The 21,317-nt window shown below is 36.9% G+C and overlaps 1 protein-coding gene across 2 annotated transcripts in view; it reads left to right on the forward strand.

Moving 5' to 3' along the window:
- The window catches only part of Mei4 (meiotic double-stranded break formation protein 4), a 148,986-nt gene that overhangs the window by 105,140 nt on the left and 22,529 nt on the right, over window positions 1-21,317 (forward strand). The window lies entirely within an intron of this gene.

Genomic DNA, 21,317 nt, shown 5'->3' on the forward strand with positions numbered 1-21,317 from the left:
GAAGTTGACTGACAGTCACACTGAGAGAAGCTCAAACAGAAGAGACCTCAAAGCCTGATCCCAAACTTCCTCCAACAAAGCTACACCTTGTAACAGTACCCCTCTTTTGGGGGGTCGTTTTCTTTCAGTCACCGCACTTGTCCTCTGCCCAAAGTGCTACAGCTCATCCAGCAAGCCGTCTCCCTTCTGACTCCTTCCCATCCCTCAAGCTCACTCAGATTTCGACCTGAACCCTAAATTCCATTGGCTAGTTCTACCCTGTTTCCAGGAGACTCTACCTGTTCATACCATTGCACTCAGGCAATGAATTGCTTAGATTCATCAGAAACTAAAGTTTATGAAAGTATTAACAGCTTTAATTAATGTATAATTAATGAAAATGGACTAATATTGCATGTTGCTATTATAATGTCTGAATTGAGGAAATCCTTTAATCTCCAAGGGTTTATCAATGACCCCATTTATTGGCTGCCTCAGGACTACAGAGTATCGAATCCAAGAGTTTGACTAAGGTCTAGTATATAGCTTTATTCCTGTCATTGACAGCTGAATATATTTTAGCTAATAAGATTTGGAGCTATTTCTTTATATAATAGGTGTTCTGGAAAATTTCATATCAACTTGACCCAAACTAGAGTCAGCTGAGAGATGGGAACCACAGTTGAGAAAATGGGGGAGGGCCCAACCCATTGAGAGTGGAGTTTTGCCTGGGTCTGTCATCGTTGTTTCTATAAGAAAGCAGGGTGACCAAGCCATGGGGGCAATCCAGTAGACGGCACCCTCCATGGCTTCCTAATCAGCTCCTTCCTACAGGTTTCAATAGTTTTGAGTCCCTGGCCTGACTTCCTTTAATGAGAGATTTTGATGTGGAAGTTTAAACCCAATAAACCTTTTCTTCCACAATTGTCTTTTTGGCATAATGTTTTGTTATAACATTATAAACTGTATTTAGGACAGTAAAATAAAATTGCTCCACCTATGTTTGTGCATACTGAAATCAAGTATGTGAAATAAATGTCTTTAGATTGAAGGAGAAAATATATGTCAAATCATGGTAGGTCAATATGTGAATATATTCATTACTTTAATAATTGGAATATTGAAAAATCTGATTTTAAATGCTGTGACATTAACAACTGCTGGGGGGTTGCTGTGGCTGCTGTTTCAGGTGATGATTAGCGCCTCATCTTAAGGGATGACGTGTCTCTGAGTACAACTTATTTGCAATACATCTGATGGTCATTGTAAGCCTTTACAATCTCTGGTTTTATGAACAATATCCTATTGTTTAAACACTTTACTTGTTTATTGATAATTAATTTTCTCTTCCTAGTCAACTTTACAGTCAACTTGGGATCTATTAAAATATCCAATTAAAATTTTCACTGGGTGACAGAGATTCTTTAGTTTGCCATAAGGAAAATTTGCATTTGTGCAATGTCAAGTCTTTTCTTCAAGGTACATTTTTTATATCTATTTATTTCTAAGTGTCTTAACTTTATTGTAAGCATTATTGCTATCCTTTTTCATTTTAAGTCCAATTTAATTACATTATGCTCAAATATGGCCTTTATGACTATACTTTCCCATATAGTTTGAATTTATCTTTGTGATCCAACACATGCCTACTGGGTTTTTTTGTTTGTTTCATTTTCTTTAAATATAGCATGGGTTTTTTTTTTATAAAGAATATACTCTGTTAACAGTTTCTGTGTGCATTAACTATGTTGTCTTATTATATGCATACTTAGTTGCTTTTTTATTTCTGCATATTTTTTGTCTTTAAAACATTAAATTAAGTATGATTGTCGATAAAAATATAATGCTGTTTTGGAATTTTCTTCTCTATTTGTCTCTTCATTGCCTGCAATTATGACATTTGTATTCATATATATATATAGTGCTTTATAAGTTTGTTCAGTATGAAATAACCTCTTCAATCTTATTCAATAATTCTCATCTTGAATACTATTTTTGTCTATTATACATCCATGCTTCTTTGGTTATGCTAATGTTGGCCAACTCTGTGATCCGGCAGTATAATGTGTTCTTCATCATTTTATATTTGTCTGATGTAAGCACTATGTAGTACTATAAAAATCTTTTAAATATCCTAATGAATAAGAAACTGATAATCCCTCATAGTGCTTTCATTCTTTGGTGCAGAGCCGAGAGAATCTTACCAAGAACAGTAAAATAATTTCAGGTGTTGTAATCCTTATGAAAGAAGGAATTGAGTCTTATGTTGAGGCCAAGTAAAATCACTAATGTGTTATCCTTTACCTTATATCCTATACTTTTTATCTTTTCCTCTGATTATCAAACTAATTCACTATTATTTCGCTTTCCCTTCTTTATCTCTTTTATTAGTAGAGCCTGTTTAACTTATTTTTTTTATTTTTTTATTTTTTATTTTTTTTTTGTTTTTCGAGACAGGGTTTCTCTGTAGCTTTGGAGCCTGTCCTGGAACTAGCTCTTGTAGACCAGGCTGGTCTCGAACTCACAGAGATCCGCCTGCCTCTGCCTCCCGAGTGCTGGGACTAAAGGCGTGCGCCACCGCCACCCAGCGAGCCTGTTTAACTTAAATTAGGTAAAAATGGTTACCTTTATTTAAACTTGTATTGAAATATATAATTTCTCAGTCAATATCTAGTACTAATTAGCATTTCCCCTAAACAAGAATAGGACTGAAGCATTAACATTATCCACCTGTCTTTTCCCTGAACACATCACACAGCTGTGCTCTCTTGCAACAGTTTCAACATCTCTAGGGACAATTTTTTCACTGGTTCTTTCCCTCAAAACTCTCAGTAGGAGTTGTGATGGAATACTTCCCACTATGAGTTCCGTGAAATTTTTGGCCCCTGGGACCAGTTTGATTATATACATGTCTGCTGCAAACTCAGATCTTCTGTGGTGTATAAAGGTCCTTTTGAACATCAAGTATATTCAGCCTTTAATAATAAAAGTATGTAGCTAAAGAATGTTGTTATTCCAAATAATTTTTGGTATATAAAGTTTGTGGATGTATTTGTTCATTCATGCAATTCTTGATTCCTCATGTAGAGTAAAGTTTTTAACTTTGTGTGAAAGAATGCTCTCTGCATCATGACACTGAAGGCATTTCTGTGTAATCGGCCTCAGAGGTACTGCTGAGAAACTCAGAAGACGAACACAAGACCTTTTACTCATTTGCTTGGGACACCTGTGCTGTAGTTTCCTGTTAACAAACAATGCCAAAAGTGTGAAAGAGGCTTCATTCAAGGATACTTTAATGATTCTATCTAAAATTATAAAGTTGTTCAGTTATCTAATAAAAAGTTTATTTAAACACTAGAAATAAGTGCTTTAGATAAAGAAATATAATGGCATCAACTTTCATTGATGCACTATTCTGTTTTGTTTTGTTTCTGCCTTCCTCAAACAGGATCTCATGGATCCCAGGTTGTCCCTGACCTTGCTGTGTAGTGTAGGATGATGTAGGATTTCTGATACTCCCTTTACCTCCCAACTGCTAGAATTGTTAGTGTGCACCACTATGCCCAGCTGACGCAGTACTGAGAATCAAACCAGAGGCTTCCTCTGTGCCAGGCTGGCACTCTATGGATTGCGCTACTTTCTCTGGCCAGCTCTTTAATAACAACTGATGCAGATTGAGAGTAAATGTTACATCTAGTAAATACACCTTGTCGCAATTAACCCATTAATGGTCAGTTATACAAAATTCATGAGAATCTTTTAGGTAAATTGAATTTTAGTAAAATATTTAAAAGATAATTATTCCAGTAATTATGATGCACCAACTTATTTATTTGTCAAATAATATTTAACTGCTTTGGTATTATGTAACCATTTTAAAGCTGTTCTAATTTAGTAAATTCTATCCATATTAACTAGGAATAATTTCTTACCCAATTATACTGTTTATCATATTATGACTGTTTATTGACTAGTGCATTGTTAAGCGAAAAATCAATTAATTTAAGCAGATATAGCTGCTCTTTGGAAGACTGATTCTTCAGTTTGGGCCTCAGAAAGAAGCAACATTCTTGCAGATAGCAAAATTTAGTCACAAATTGTTAATTGTTCTTCTTACCCCTCTTTATGTTTCCTTTCAAGGGTTTTGTTTTCTTTTGAGTTTTGGTTTTGTGGGTGGGGTGTTGTTATTTTTTTATTTGTCTCCATTTTATTAGACAGAATATTACCTTGTACTCCTGGGTGGCCTGAAATTCACTGTATAGACCAGGCTGGTCTGGAATTCCAACGTTATAGGAATAGAGACATAAGTCACTACTCCTAGCCACAAGTTATTTGCACTAATATTTTAAACTATCTATTAATGATGGCTTTTAAGTTTCTCATAATTCATTTTAATATAGCTGTATTTAAATTTTGAACACTCTGTAAGTGGGAAATGAATGAACTTTATGTCTAAAGAATTTTCTTATGAATACCATGCATGTTGAATAATAGGAAATAAGCTGCTGGTTTTTCATTTTCAAAGACATTTGAATAGCAGACTCAGAAATACTGGCATCCACAGAGATGATGAAGGCTGTGGACTTACCTGGGTGTTGGTAGCCATATGCTTTTGATCCATGTCAATTCAATTTTATCAAATACCAGCCATTGATTTAATACCAGGTAAAAATCTTACAAACCTTCCTAACTAATACTATGGATTTATTCCAATTTGATTTTAGTGACTTATTAAACTCATTTACTTTCAAGAATTATAAGCCACAGGATAACTAAATCTTATAATTTACAGGATTTTGTTCACATAACTTAATTTGGTTTTGCAGTATTGTTGTGACAAGTAGAACAGGCACTGACTTTCTACTGTGCAGGTGACAGTAAGTGGGAATCAACCTACCTGATTAATTTTTGAAAGGATTTGAGCCTGCACTTTCTGATTCTGTTTTACACCTCCTTCTACTGTAATACATGCCTTCCTACAAGCAATTCTGCAAAAACTGGAATGAAATTTGAATGAAGTCAGAGGGGAAAACTACCAACATTTGCCCTGTGTACCTAGATCTGTTATTTATCTGGCTTATGACTCAACGGAAAAAGGAGCCATAATCTTATTTAGAAAGATGCAGCAAGCATTTCAGACAGTATGCTTTATTAGAAAACCTGTTCTTCACACTCTGATGAATATTTAGCAGGGATAATAAAAGTGCATTGAAAAGCTATAGATTACCTTGTTTTGTTAAAAAAAAAAACATTGTCATCTTTAACAACCCACCTTTCTCATCCAAACCTCAGCATTTCTGAAAGTGTGCCCTCCTAGGTTCCTTAGATTAGAATCTGGACCATGTTCCTTACATATGTGACTCGCAAATTTTCTCAAATTGGTTGTCCTATAAAAAATGTTTATCCAGGCCTCATTGTCTCGTTGCTGATTCTGGTCCCTGGTGTCTTTGTGCAGATAACTACATCACTTTCCTCACAGGAGCCTTTTCTGGTGCAGAATTCCTCTCAACCTCATCACCCACATCGACTTATCTTGAGTCATATTTCCTGTTCACCCATGATCGCTTGGTTTCCTGCCTTTTCCTCTCAGATATCTTCCCATGTGGCTCTTCCTCCATGCTGCCCTTCTGCTTGCTAACAGAGGTCTCTACGGTGAGTGAACTCTACCTCCTGAATCTTTGCACAGTTTATCTGTGCAACTTCGAAGGCCTGGATCTTTATTCAACAGTTGCTGTTCTGTCTTTAGAATGAGAGTTTGGACTCACACTACACTTTAGATCAAGCAACTGTAGATATTTTGGGAACCTCTATACTATAAAATGCCCTGATTATTATGTTATAAATTTTAACATTTTAACATTCTCAACATGTCTGTGGAGACCCAAAAATGTGATCCAATTCCACCTTGTCTGAAGGCCAGAGAGTTTGAGCTCATTTTTGTTCTTTTAAAGTTGTTAACAACAGTTATGGCTACAAAACAAAATATTCTGCCCTGGCTTGTGGTTACTTTGTGTTTTGGACTTTAAGATGGCCCATAGAGGGAAATCTGTTCCACTCTGACCCCCAACCACACTGCTGCTCCTTCTTGTGAAATAGGAGGTTTGACTTAGGGTGTGGCTCTCTGCAGGGTACTTGGTTTAGGGTGGGTTCACTGGCCCAGATATCAAATGCTTTTCACAGGAATTAATGGCTTGATGTCTCAAGTACTGTAGCAGTAACTGTTTTGGTTGTCCTTTGTGTCATGGTAAAGCAGTCTTTTGCCTTCTTACCCTCTTTTGTATTGGGGTGTAAAAGTGTATGGAAAAATAAACGTGGGCGAACTCAGAACTCAGAATGCAAAATTCAGCATTCGGTATTCACTGAGTTGCCCTCCCGTTACTATCATGTGTCTCTTATCTCTGTTCCTCCTCTGTGTCTCTTATCTCTTATCTCTGTTCCTCCTGCCTAAACATTTATTATCCTCATGCCCCCACCCTAGAATGTGCCAACCCACTGCAGCTAGGATCACGGCAGAAGTCACCCCAAAAGGTGGCTCATGACACATGTCCTCTCTTGTTCTAAAGTCAACGTAGATATGCTCTAAGGGGCTGTTTGCAGTCACAGGTCTAGTTTCTGACCTGAGCATCCGTGAGTTGAAAAACTATGAACGAACTTGATAGCTTAGTAACTTATGAATTAGTAAGCTTCTTTACAGTTGTGCTTCTTCATCTGCTCAATGTGTATTATTACAGGACTTATCAGAAGGAGTTGTAAGGGTAAAACAATTTGCATGTGCGAAATACTTAGCCCATAGTGTGGTACATAGTAGGTACTGCCTGACTTGTTACATTACTTTTCTGGCTCATAGAATCCATTATTTCTTTATAATAATACCCTAAGAGTAATTGTCATCCCCCAACTAGAGAAATATGTTAGCAACAAACGCACTTTTAGAAAGAGCACTATGCTTATGGCTAACCAGTATCCGAAGCCTCAATAGACACACAGGAGAAGATTAAAGCCAGAGAACAGTGGATACCGACAACATGGAGGAGGAGCATTTGATGTATAGAGTGAACTGATTTTCTGATTGCAGTACTGATTTCAGTTTTAGTTCTAAGGACAATTTATACAGATTTTTTTTTTTTACTTTCTTTGTTATTCTGATAAAGCAGCACACAGAGCAGCTATTAATTTGACTTATTTTCCCAAGTTGTGCATGATCTACAATCATGTGAATCTGACAGCTGACTTCAGGGCTCCAGTGAACTGATCAGCAGTGTAGCTACTTAATAATAAAGGGCAACACTTGGCTATTTTAACCCATTATACATTAATTATGTATTCAGAAAAATGTCTTCCTTTAATTTTAGAGCTTTCAGGTTTTCTCTTAACTCACTTGCCAGGAATTTTTCCAGTTTCTTCTTGTGTTTGGGGAGGCTTCTCATTTGTTCCTGGCTGTTTAAACCCAAAATAATCACACAGAAACTATATTATTTAAATCACTGCTTGGCCAATCACTTAAGCGTATTGCTGGCTAGCTCTTATATTTTAAAGTAATACATCTCCAATAATCTGTGCATCATCATGAGGTCATGGGCTACCAGCAAAGTTTCAGTGGGCTCCAATGTTCTAGGCGGCAGCTACATGGCTTCTCCCCGACTCTGACTATTATCTCATCCTCTATCTGCTTGGAACTCCTGCCTTGCCCCATTCTGCTAAGCCACTGACCAAAACAGCTTTATTCATTAACCAATAAAAACAAAACATAGACAGAAGGACTTCCCACACTATGTATGCATTTAGTGCTATGAACTTTTCTCTTAATATTGTTTTCATTGTGTTCCATAAGTTTGGGTAGGTTGCATGGTCATTTTCATTGAATTTTAGGAAGTCTTTAATTTCTTTATTTCTTCCTTGACCCATTGGTGATTCAAATGAACATTGTTCAATTTCCATGTATTTGTGTGCATTCTACAATTAGTGTTGTTGTTGAATTCTAAATTTAAACTATGACGATCAGATAAGATATATGGGGTTATTCCAATTTTTTTAATCTGTTGAGGTGTGCTTTGTTACTGAGAATGTGGTCAGTTTTTGAGAAGGTTCCATGAGATGCTGAAAAGGTATATTCTTTTATGTTTTGAGGGGAATACTTCTCCATTACAGGTGGGAGTGCAAACTTGTACAGCTCCTTTAAAAATCAGAATGGAGATTTCTCAGAAAATTAGGAAACAATCTACCTCAAGACCCAGCAATACCACTTTTGCATATATATCAAAAGGAAGCTCATTAATACCACAAGGACATGTGCTTAACTATGTTCATAGCAGCATTATTTATAATAGGGAGAACCTAGAAACAACCTAGATGACCCTCAAATGAAGAATGGACAAAAGAAAAGGTGGTTCATTTACATAATGGAGATTAGTAAAAATAATGATATCTTGATATTTGCAAGCAAATGGACAGATTTAGGAAAAACCATATTGAGTGAGGAACCCAGACCCAGAAAGACAAATATAGTATGTACTTACTCAAAAGTAGCTCTCAGATATAAAACAAAGAAAAATCAGCTTGCAATCCATAACCCAAAAGAACCTAGACAACAAAGAAGACCCTAAGAGAGACATACATGGATTTAAATAGAAAAGAGGAAAAGACAAGTTCTGAGTAAATTGGGAGCATGGGGGTCACAGGAGAAGATAGAAGGGAGAGTGGAGAAAAGGGGAGGAGCACAGAAAAATGTATAGCTCAATAAAAACAAAAATTAAAGATATCTTCCATGAAAATTACATATATACAACCAAATATACCCTTAGATTTTGCTTTGTAAAATTATTAATAATTTATCAATGATAGAAGTATTCACAACACTATTCACTAAACTTTCTTAGTGCTATGCTTGTCTTCTTTCTCCACATAAAATGTATGACTTCCACATTTGGGGATTCAAATACTTATAGATATTGAGAGTAATGAAAGAGAAATGAAAGCAAGACTTTAAACTTGCCCTTAGTCTTTTGGTCAAACGGCAATCAAATCTGTGGAGAAGAACGCCAGGGAATGAAACTCTTACTGGATAACCCAGCCTGCATGGGGATGGGATGGGTAAATCCACTCTCTGTGCTTACTCATCACCCTGCAGACACCTATAAGGCCATAAGTCGCAGTGCCCAAATGAAGTGCAGCCTGAACACTGCAATGATAAGGTATTGGAAACCAGGCACCAAGAAGCCAGGCCCATGGAAGCAAAGGAGAGAGGCCTCAGAGCAAACCAACGCTGCTGACACCTAGGTCATGGACTGAGTCATTGGAGCTGTGAAAAAATATTTATCAGTCATTTGTGCCTCCCAGCATATGTTACCTCATGGCAGCATCCTCGGCAAATCAATGCAGTCAGAGTGAGCTTCTGGAAAATGCCATCTGAATTCTGGTCTGTATGAAAGAAGGGAAGAGCTGAGCACTGTCTGAAGAGAAGATAATAGAGAAAGGGTAACACGCTCTGAGTCTTAATGCTATAAGGACACCGCGTACTTGGAATAAACATCTGGTTAACACACAAAGTGGCTGATTGAATGATAAAGTGGATATTTAATACTTTCACGATGAACTGGGAGACACTGTGGTGAACTATAAATGTGCGGAAACTTCCACAAAACCTGGAAACTCCTTCCTGTGATGGTTTGGAGGAAAGGGCCCCCGGAGTCATGACACTATTTTTTTTTTTATCCAAACTGTCCTGTCAAAAACTGGAAAGGAAAGGGTTAAGTTTCGACACTGTATTCCTAAGTAGGAGGAACAAGCTAGGATGGGAGTGAAGAGGCAGTAGGGCACAGCTGAAATTGTCCCCGTAAAGGTAAACGTTTCCATTTAACACGAAACGTTTCCAGTTAACATGGAGAACGTCAACGAGAGTGAACACAGCACACTCAGCTCAGCTTGCTTAAGCCAGACAATGCTGCCGATGAAATGATGCTTCTTTACAAGCTATGTCCAACCTGCAGAGTTAAAGGTTATGTCTTTCATTTGACTTCCTTTAATTCCAGAGTGCCTTTTCATTTAAGGCATTTGAACAGAGCCGTTCAGGGACAATATTAGAAGGGAACAGATAATTGCGTGCCATTCAAACTGTTGACAAAAAATGAATGTAATTATGGCCTGGATGAAGCTGTGGTATGCTGGCCTCGAGCAGGAAGCCACATTATTAGTTCTTTACAGCCCATGAATGCAGTTTCTAAAGAAGCTTGTGTTTTGAATGTCTTATGACTACACCTCACCGAACTGCTTTCTGGTAATTGGATGATTAAGATGACTTCCTTTTAAGGCAACTTTTGGCGTACAATTATTTTAGGCTACAGATCAATATACATTTGCATTCAGGGAGATGTGGGAAGGGGATGCATTTCTGGGAACTGATAGTGAATGGCTCTTCCAAGGGGTTCTGTAGTAACGCCATGATGCACCTGCTAGTCTTCATACCTGTGTACCTTGCACCAAGAGTTGGGTTCCTTGATATCCAAACAGGGCATTACATTTTGGGGTAGTATAGAGGATTCAAACAGTTAATTTCTTCTTTAAACGTGAGCCTGAATGAAAAAGAAAGTCAGGACATTCTAGGTTAGCAAAGCAGGTGGCAAAGCTCAGGGAGGGGGTGGCATGGGTGGACTTCTCAGTGCTCTTTTGCTGTTTAAAATAAGCAGGGGCACATGCTTGAGAAAATATAATCATAATATAATATAAATTCAATTTCATTTTATTTTATAGGAGTAACACATAAATGTGAACATGCCATAAAAAAGTTTTCACCTGGAAAAATACAGAGGAGGGCATTGAAGATAGACTTTTTCAAAAGCCAGATAGGAATCCGGCTTGTTTTTAGCCTGCTGGTTGTTGTGAAGCTCAACAGTGTTGGAGGAAGCCACTAGTTAGTTCCTGGCCACGTAGTCCTGAAATAACCACACAGAAGCTGTATTATTTAAATCATTGCTTGGCCCATTAGCTCTAGCTTCTTATTGGCTTACTCTTACATCTTAATTTAACACATCTCCATTAATCTGTGCATCATTACGAGGTCGTGGCCTACCAGCAAAGTTTAAGCACATCTATTTCCAGCAGTGGCTCTGTGGTTTCTCCCTAATATGGCCTCCTTTCTCCCAGTATTCAGTTTAGTTTTCCCCTCCTAGCTCTGTTACCCTATAGCTCTGCTATAGGCCCAAAGCAATTCCTTTATTAACCAATGATATTCACTGCATACAGAAGGGAATCTCACATCACAGCAGTCTAGGGAAGGGCCTGGGCACAGCCTGTTCCATGTTAGGCTCCTCTCTGCCAGATCAGAGTGTGTGTGTGCGTGTGTGTGTGTGTGTGTGTGTGTTGTGTATGTACACACTTGCATGAGTATGTGTGTTTAGATGAATATTCTGTATCTTCCTTGCTAGAATATAAAAACCACTTTCTCCATTATAAAGTTCACTAAGAAGCTCTTCATGTTATGTAGCCCGTAACAGACCATTGGGAAAAGTTATGTGAATATGTGGCTGTGAGAATAAATGATTTTTTTGATACGAGTGAAGGAACTATTTGTGATCAAAGTGTGGTTAAATGGTAACTTTCTGCTCTATTTATCATGTCTAAAAAGCATATGACCCTGTAGGTATATATTAAGTCTGGGAAATTGTAAAATAGCCTTTAAAGGATATGTAAAATAGAATTGATAGAAACTTGTAGGACTTTTGAAATCCGAAATTTAGAAATTGGGAGGAGAAATTTTTACTGTAATAACAAACAGTGAATACCCAACATTATGTTTTTAATTAAAGTAAGTGTATTACTAATATAGTTCTGTGACAATAGAATTTGACATATTTTGAAAATGTCAAAAGCATCAAGAGGCTCAGTGATATCATAGTTAATGGTAGAATACATATTATACAGCATAAGTGATAGCTGTGCCACTTTCTATGGGCATCATTGAGCTCCAGTCAGTATGGAATATATCAAATCAGTGTTCAAGGAATGGTCTAGTTAAAGTCTTCAAAGAACCTATACCAGAGAGATTATACAATTCATCACATCCTCTTCAGATCTCTCTCTGGAATGACAGAAATCAATATATAACTGTAAACAATATATAGGGAATTTTGGTGTAATTCTCTCCAAATTGCTTTCTGTTTTTTGTTTGGCAAAGTAATTTTTGGGGGTGTTCATAGTGACCTTTGGGGGATTTGGTCAATCAAACCACATTAGTCTGGAATAAATCCACGGGTTCTTATCTTCTGTGCAAACAACAGCAACAAAAAACCTCTTTTCCAAAGCAACAAATCCTTAGACACAGATTTTGAAGTCACGATACCTTTAAAACATACATGTTGGTTTAACTTAGCAGCCCATACAATGAAATGTCTCTCTGTATTTAGCTCTTTAATATCAAAAAATTTAAAGAAAGAACAATAGTATACATAATCCAGACTCTCTGTGTATATTCCATATTAATGTGGCTTATTTTTCTTTATTCCTTTAATCTATGACTATCTGTACTGTCTCCTTAAAGACTTTGTTTTATTTTTTTAATTGTTTACTTCCTTTTATAACTGTCTATATTTTTTTCTTTTCTCTCCCAAGCCTACATACATTTATCTAACACTGTGACCCATTTAGAAGCCTTTTTTATTTGAATCTGTCTTTATTGTGTATCTGCAATTATTTTCTGACCAGAAGTGCCTTTTTAAAAAATATTAAGTGGGTATGGCTAGGACTAAGGCTGCTTTGCCTTTTGGCTCTGCCCAGTCCAACATGGACATTCACTGCTTCTAAGACTGCCAGTGGGAGCCATGTTCACCACCTCGACTCTTGTAACCAGTTGGCCCAAGTAACTGTTCTTGTAACCAGTTGGCCCATGCGGCCACCAAGTAACTGTACCATGCTGTCCACAAACCACTTTCAAGTGCTTGGCCTCCTGAAAGAACCAGAGTTTATGCTGGCAGCACAGCCCAAGAAGCTGCCATTTCAAAACTACGTATTTTTTTCCTTTTACTGCTAAATCAGGAAAACCTGTCTGAAAGGAATTATGCCTCTGTTTGCTTCTAACAAACAGAGCCCACCAAGAAAATACTGCTACCAAAAAGCCATGCTTAACTCTCTTTTGTGTGTGTGCAGGATTCCTTTCCAAGCTTTCTCACGTTCTATGTGAATTTAGTCAGCCCCACGTTGGCACAACATAACATTCTAAATGACTCTCACCATTGATGGAGAAAATAATATATTGTGTAAAAAATCCATATATTATCAGTATTTATCTACAAAATAAGTCCTCCAGAAGATTCTAGAAGGAAAGCTTCAACCTGAGGAGATTAATTACAGCCATGAAAACACAATGAATAAATATACTCAGAACAGCAAAATCAACAGGAGGGGAGGGGACACACATACACACACACACACACACACACACACACACACACACACACACCCCACTACCACCACCAAAATCGAAAGAATAACAAAAGCCAACAGTCATTGGTCATTGATACCTCTCAATATCAATGGTCTCAATTATCCAATAAAAAGAGGAGGCAGATTAACAAAATGGTTGTGAAAAACAGGATCCATTCTTCTGCTACATCCAAAAGGACACCTCAACATCAAAGATAGAGATTTTCTCAGAGTAAATGATTAGAAAAAGATATTCTAAGCAAATGGGCCTAAGAATCAAGCTAGTGTAGGTATTTTAATATCTAACAAAATTGACTTTAAACCAAAACTAATCAAAAGTGATAGGGAAGGACACTACACACTACATACTCATCAAAAGAGAAAAATCACCAAGATGGCATTTTAATTCTTATTAGGTCCCCAAACATAAGATAACATTTTAATTTTTATGCTGCTGACACAATGGCACCCAAGTTTGCAAAAGACACTCCTATAGATTAAATCACATATTGACCATTACACACTGATAGTGGAAGACTTTTATACCCCACTCTCATCAATAGACAGGTCATCTAGACAAAAACTAAACACCAAAATACTAAAACCAACAGATAGTTCTAAACCATGGACCTAACAAATATTTACAGAACATTTCACCAAAACACAAACACAAAAAAATACCTTGTTCTCTATACCTCATGGAACTTTCTCCAAAACTGACCAAATACTCAGACACAAAGCAAATCTCAACAGATATAACAAAACTGAAATAATTCCATGCATCCTTTCAGAACTCCACAGATTAAAGCTGGGTATCAACAACAACAGAAAGCTTACAAACTCAGGGAAACTGAACAACTCTCTACTGAATGAGAATAGATCAAGACAGAAGTAAAGAAAGAAATTGAAGACTTTCGAGAAATCAAAGAAAATTAATATAGAGAATAACCAAACTTACAGGACACGATGAAAGTAGTGTTAAGGAAAGTTCATAGCACTTCATTCCTAAATTGAAAAAAAAAGACAGCTGCTGTCTTTCTTTTATCCTTCTACTGATTAGTAATTTCAGATTTAAATTGTAGGTTGAGCTTGTGTTACCTTGCCAATGACATATCACTAAACTGAATCTAAATTTAATAGATTTTTTAAGAGTCATACTCCATTGTGGATGTGATATATATCTCTCAGGAGCATTTTCCACTCTAAAAAAAATCTAAGTAAAACATTTTAAATTCTGAAATTAAAAAATGGGAAATTGCATTTTAGCAACTTAATAGCAAATCCCCAGGAGCTCTACAACAAAAGGAAGTAATCACACCTAAAAGGAGAAGCTAGCAAGAAATAATAGAACTGAGGGCAGGAATCAATAAAATTGATATAAAAACAACAATGCACAGTATCAATGAAAGAAAGAGTTGATTCTTTGATACTATCAATGAGATAGACAAAATTTCATCCAAACTAACTAAAAGATGCAGGGAGAATATCCACATTACAAAATGAGGAATGAAAAGTGGATGTAACAATAGACACTGAGGAAACCTAGAAAATCAGGTGGAAATACTTTAAAAACCTGTCCTCCAACAAATTGGAAAATCTACAAGAATTGGATAATTTTCACAAGATTTTCCACTTACAAAAGTTAAAGCAAGATCAGATAAAATGTTTAAATAGACCTATAACCTTTAGTGAAATAGAAGGAGTCATTAAAAGTCTCCCAACCAAAAGAAACCCAGGACCAGATGGTTTTAATGCAGAATTTTACAAGCTTTTCAAAGAGTTAACACCTAATTATTACTCCTCCAAATAGTCCACAAAGTAGAAACAGAAGGAACATTGCTCTTTTCATTTTATGAAGCCACAGTTATGCTGATACCCAAACTACATAAGAAGTCAAATTACAGACCAATTTCTTTTATAAACATAGATACAACAGTACTCAATAAAATAGTTGCAAATCAAATTCAAGAAATCATTAAAAAGATCTTTTGCCATGATCAAGTAGGCTTCATACCAGAGATGCAGGTTTGGTTCATTATATAAAAATCATGAAATGTAGTCTGCCATATAAACAAACTGAAAGACACAAAACTAAAGATTATCTTATTGAATGCAGTAAAGGCCTCTGACAAAATCAAACATCCCTTCATCATAAAAGTCCTGGAGAGAGTCCAGATACAATGGCCATACCTAAACATTGTAAAGGCAATTTACAGTAAGCCTATAGCCAACATCAAACTAAATGGAGAGAAACAAAGCAATTCTATGAAAATCATGAACAAAACAAGATTGTTCACTCTCTCCTTATTTATTCAATATAGAATTTGAAGTTCTAGCCATAGCAATAAGACATCTAAAATAGACCAAGGGGATACAAATTATAAAGGAAGAAGTCCAAAGTGTCATAGATAGCCCAGAGACTGAGGGTAAAACCAAACATTAATAGGCAAAAAAATAGTCAATAGAATCATCTCTTATGATATTCTATCATACGCATAGATCAGTGCCTTATCCAGTCATCATCAGAGAGGATTCTTCCAGCAGCAGATGGGGACAGATGCAAAGACCCACAGGCAGACATTATGTGGGGAGTCTAAATTAGAAGTCTCCATCAAATTGCTCCCCTCTGAGCTCAGAGAATTCTATGGAAGAGGAGGTAGAAAGATTCTAAGAGCCACAGGGTCTGTATAGCACACCTGGAGAACAAGGGCCTCTGAATCAACAAAGCAGAGTTCATATGAACTCAGGGAGCCTGAAGCATCAAGTTCAGGGCCTACATGGGTCTGCGCCAGGTCCACTGTGTATATATTTGAGCTATTAGCTTAGTATTTTTATGGGGCTCCTAACTATGTGAATGAGTGGGTACTTGATTCTTGGGACTCTTTTCCTCCTATTGTGTTGCCATGCCTGACTTTGATATTATAGTTTTTCCTTCATCTTATTGATCAGTATATTTGGTTGTTGTCTCTTAGAAACCAGTTCTTTTTTAATGAGAGACAAAAGGGCATGGAACCAAGGGGAGGGGAAGTGGGGAGAAACTAGGGATAGTTGGAGGAGGGGAAACTATAATCAGGGTATAAGGTTATAATGTATGGGGAAAGAATCGGTTTAAAGGATGAATGTAATCATGCAGCTTTTATGGTCACTTACTGTAAATGTGTGTATGTGCATGTTTTCAAATTTTTACTTTTAGTCCTTACATTCTCCCAAATTCTATTGTTTGAGCCTACTAGCAGATAAATAGCTCCAAGTTTTATGGACAGGTACGTCCAAAGAAAACCCCTGAATAGTTGAACTGCCAGTTTTCTGAAGACAGTGAAAGTAGGCCCCTTTCCCATAGGCTATTCAGTTACTTGCTGGGACAGTGGAAGTCTGCTTCATGCCCTTTGCCAGTATCTGAGGGTTCATATATAAGAGATTAGGGATTTAGTCTCAAGTGACCATGTTAAATATCGATCCTAAAAAAGTCAGCTCCAGAATTTGCAAAATGAAAACCTTAACATCATGACTTTCCCTGGTGGTGGGAGTGTCTGCCCCTCAGGACTTGTCATTAGAGAGGGTAGAAACACTCTACTATAGAAACACTCTACTGAGAGGAGAGCTGTAAAAACAGTGCTGGGCAGTTTGGGAATAACTGTCTTTCAAATCAAAAATATTTCTTCCTGTGGAGGCACAATAGAAGATTTTCAAGGGGACCAGAATATTGCTTGGGAGAGATCATCCCTAGTATGGCCATTCTGAAAACTTAATACTCTATATCAGAACTAGATAGCCTAGCTGTAGTAAACTGAATATGATAGATATAAGTGGTGATTGTCTAACAGTGATACAGCACATACTTATAAAATACATGTAGCAATGAATTCACAGTGATTTCATTTCAAAGATATTTATTTTTGGTTTGTTTATTTATTTATCTTTGATCCAGGCACTAAGTGATCATCAGGGATGGTGCCGTTGTGTCTCTTGGTAAAATAGAGCCCTCTTAGACTTCTGTATGTATTTCACATTTTGGATCATAAAATTTACAGGAACTAACAAATAATATTGTGATCTGAAGATATGATAACGTTCAACTAGTAAATAAATGAAATGTATTGTCAGTATTCCATATGTGAATAAATTAAAACATGAGTTAGTCATAAGTGTTTTCCTGATGAAAACAAAAGTAATTTAAAATTTTTATATAATTATAATTTTTTAAGATTATAATATAATTTATTATTTCTTCCTTTCCTTTTCTTCCTTGCAACCTGTCTATTCTGCTGCTTTCATTCAAATTAATGGCTTATTTTTCATTAATCGTTGTTGTTGTTGGCGGTGGTGGTGGTGTGTGTGTGTGTATGTGAGTGGTGGTGGTGGTGATGTGTGTGTGTGTGTATGTGTGTGTCTAAATATAAAAATACAACCTGCTTGATCTGTGTAATGTTACCTGTATGTTGATGTTTTCAGGACCGTCTATTTGGCATTGGATAACTGACTGATGCTCCTTCTCTGAGGAAGACTATTTCTCTAACTCTCAGTATTCCTCAATTCCCTGTACAGTTTTGGCTAGGGTTGAAGTCTCACCAACTTGATGCCTCAGTGTGTTTTTAACTAAAATGAACCGTAGTTAAAGGATGAGTTTATACATCTTAATAACATTTTAGAAATATGCAGAAATTATGGAGACACTTCCAGATGTAAATAAGTATTTTATAACTTAGTTTCATAAAATTAGTAGCCAGTCATTACTGATCCGGTTCAAAGCTGTTTTTGAAAGTAAATTATAAATAGCCACTTTATTTTATTCTGGATGTTTTAATATTTAATGCGATACAAGTCATGTTTAGGAATTTGTTCTTTCATTTTTGTTGTTTTGGTTTTCACTTGTTTTTAATGTAATGAACCAGTTAAAATTATATTTGCACACAAATACACACATCCCACATGTAACTTTGAACTATGTGAAAATGCTGGATCTTTTTATTGTTTTTCCTGCGCTATACATTTTTCCCCACTCTTCTCCCTCCCTCCCTCTCACCTTCTACCCTCTTTCATGACCCCCGTGATCCCAATTACTTAGTTCCTTCCTATTTAGATTCATGTATGTCTCTCTTAGTGTGAAGGTGCGTGGTTGATCGGCAGTTATGATTCACCAGACAAGCTTTAATATATATAATTCAGTTTTAATAAAGGAAAGGAAAGGGAACTTACAAATCCAAGGTTCCAGCGAGGAGAGCAGGAAAACAAAGAGCAGGCAGGCCACAGGCCCGCAAGATTTTATAAGTCAATATTAGCCTAAGGGGGACACGCCTAAGGGGGGCACGCCTTTAGACCAAGGGGGACACGCCTTACAAAGCAAGGTTTTTGGCTAGGCTTCCCCTTCATTAGTGTCCTCTTTGTTTTCTAGGTTTTCTGAGGTTGTGGATTGTAGGCTATTATTCTTTTTTGCTTTATGTTTAAAACCCACTTATGAGTGAGTAATATGATATTTGCTTTTCTGAGTCTGGGTTACCTCACTCAATATGATGTTTTCTAGATCCATTTGCCTGCAGATTTCAAGATGCCATTTGTTTCTGCTGTGTAGTGCTCCATTGTGTAAATTACCGCATTTTCTTTATCCATTCTTTATTTGAGAGGCAATTAGGTTGTTTCCAGGTTCTGGCTATTACAAATAATGCTGCTATGAACATGTTTGAGCACATGTCCTTGTGGTATGATTGAGCATCCTTTGGGTATATACCCCCAAATGGGTCTTGAGGTAGATTGTTTCCTAATTTTCTGAGAAATCACCATACTGATTTCCAAAGCAGCTGTACAAATTTACACTCCCACCAGCAAAGCAGTAGTATTCCCCTTATCCCACATCCTCTCTGGCATAAGCCATCATCAGTGTTTTTGATCTTGTCCATTTTGACAGGTATAAGATGGAATCTCAGTGCTATTTTGGTTTGTCTTTCTCTGATAACTAAGGATGTTTAACATTTCCTTAAGTGTCTTTCAACCGTTTGAGATTTCTCTGTTGATAGTTCTCTATAAATTTTTATTGGATTATTTGTTCTTTTGATGTAAAATTTCTTGAGTTCTTTGTATATTTTCAAGATTAGTCCTCTGTTCAATGTGGGGATGGTGAAGATCTGTAGATGGAGCGGCGGGGCTGTGTCTTGCCACCCGGCTAGCTTTACACCCGAAATAATTACACAGAAACTGTATTCATTTAAACACTGTCTGGCCCATTAGTTTCAGCCTCTTATTGGCTAATTCTTACATCTTGCTTTAACCCATATTTAGTAATTTATGTAGCACCACGAGGTGGTCGCTTGCCAGGAGAGATCTTAACCTGCATCCGACTCAGAGAGGAGAGGCATGGTGACTGCCTGAAGCATCTGCCTGACTCCCTTTCTATCTCCCACAATTCTGTTCTGCCTACTCTGCCTACCTAATTTTCTGTCCTATTAAAGGGCGAAGACAGTTTCTTTATTAACCAATGAAGGTAACACATAGACAGATGACTCTCCTCCATCAAAGATCTTTTTCCATTCGGTAAGCTGCCATTCTGTCTTATTGGCTATGTCCTTTGGAAAGTGCTGTTTTATTGAGTAAAATCTGATATGGCCTAACATCACCTAGAAAAGGTCTGGGTATGGGCATATTCTGTTTTGTTTTGCTTTATTTTCAGTACTTGCAATTGAATTTGGACCTGCACATGTGAGGCAAATGGACAGTACTATCCTGCAACTCAGAGAAGGGCATTTTAAAATGTATGCTTTTGAGACTATGATGCTATGGCCACACATATCCATTTACTGACAGTGCAAAGCTTTTGAAACCTTGTAAGAAGTAAATACTTGTAAGATAGCCTTGCTCTGAAACTGTACCTCCTGAGTGTGGGGTGAGGGATTCTACTTTCCATCCTTGGAACCTGTATTTATTCCCCCATGAGTACCAGAAGCAAGCTCTCAGCAAACAGTTTGTAATATTGACACAAGGAAGCCATCCCAATAAGCTGTTCTGGTTAGGAAGCTGTGCCTTAGAATGAGACATTATTATTGATGAAATCAGAAAAGCCACAGACAGCGAGCACTCTCTAAAGCCAGATTCTTCCATCGTACCACGTAACACAATTGGAGAGAGAAACTATTTACCCAGCTGCTCACTCCATGCTTATGCTACTTGAGAATAAACCCTGTGATGACAAGAACTGTGTCTGTCAGCTCTATTGTATGCATCTTAAAAAATTATGTAACTTTGTGTTTATACCATTGTACATAAATATATGCATAGTTTTAATTATAAAATTTGGCAGTGAATAAATAAGAGTGCATTGTTTTTCCACAGACTTGTGCTAAGCATACAAGCCACTTTCTTGCTTACCCTGCAAAGAGCTTAGCAGCATGTCCTTTTTGTCTTGAACAACACTGGTAATGAAAGAAGATATCCCCCATCCTCCACTCCACACTCCAGAAACTGGCAGCCTGTGGAGGAATGGGAAAGTCCTTACAATACAGGAAGAGTGCGGGTTCCCTCCTCATGATACTCAGAAGCAAAACCATGTCAGAAAACTGGGCAGTTTTCCTTTAAAAAGTGCTCACCGTCTTAGTGTTTCGTTTGTTCTGAAACAAACAACCAAACAAAATCTATTAGGTTCTATATGTAGGAAGTCAGACAGATTTTATATGGATTTTAATTAAGATTAAAACTGCAGTCACTGTGATGTATTTTTTTAGAATAAGTACGTTTAATGATGTCAAATGAATGTGATATTTTAAAAATGTTTTAGCGTAGTTTTTTTTTCTAACAATGACACTTGAAGTATCTTTCACATCTTGTTTTCATCGTGTTTATCCCTTACTAGTCTTAGTAATGTGTCCTGCAGGATACTAATTCTCCACCAAAAAAGACAAAGTTCAAAATATCTTAAAGTCATTTGTTGAAAGCAGAAC

This window comes from Arvicola amphibius, chromosome 3, assembly GCF_903992535.2.
Source record: "Arvicola amphibius chromosome 3, mArvAmp1.2, whole genome shotgun sequence".
NCBI classification, from domain to species: domain Eukaryota; kingdom Metazoa; phylum Chordata; class Mammalia; order Rodentia; family Cricetidae; genus Arvicola; species Arvicola amphibius.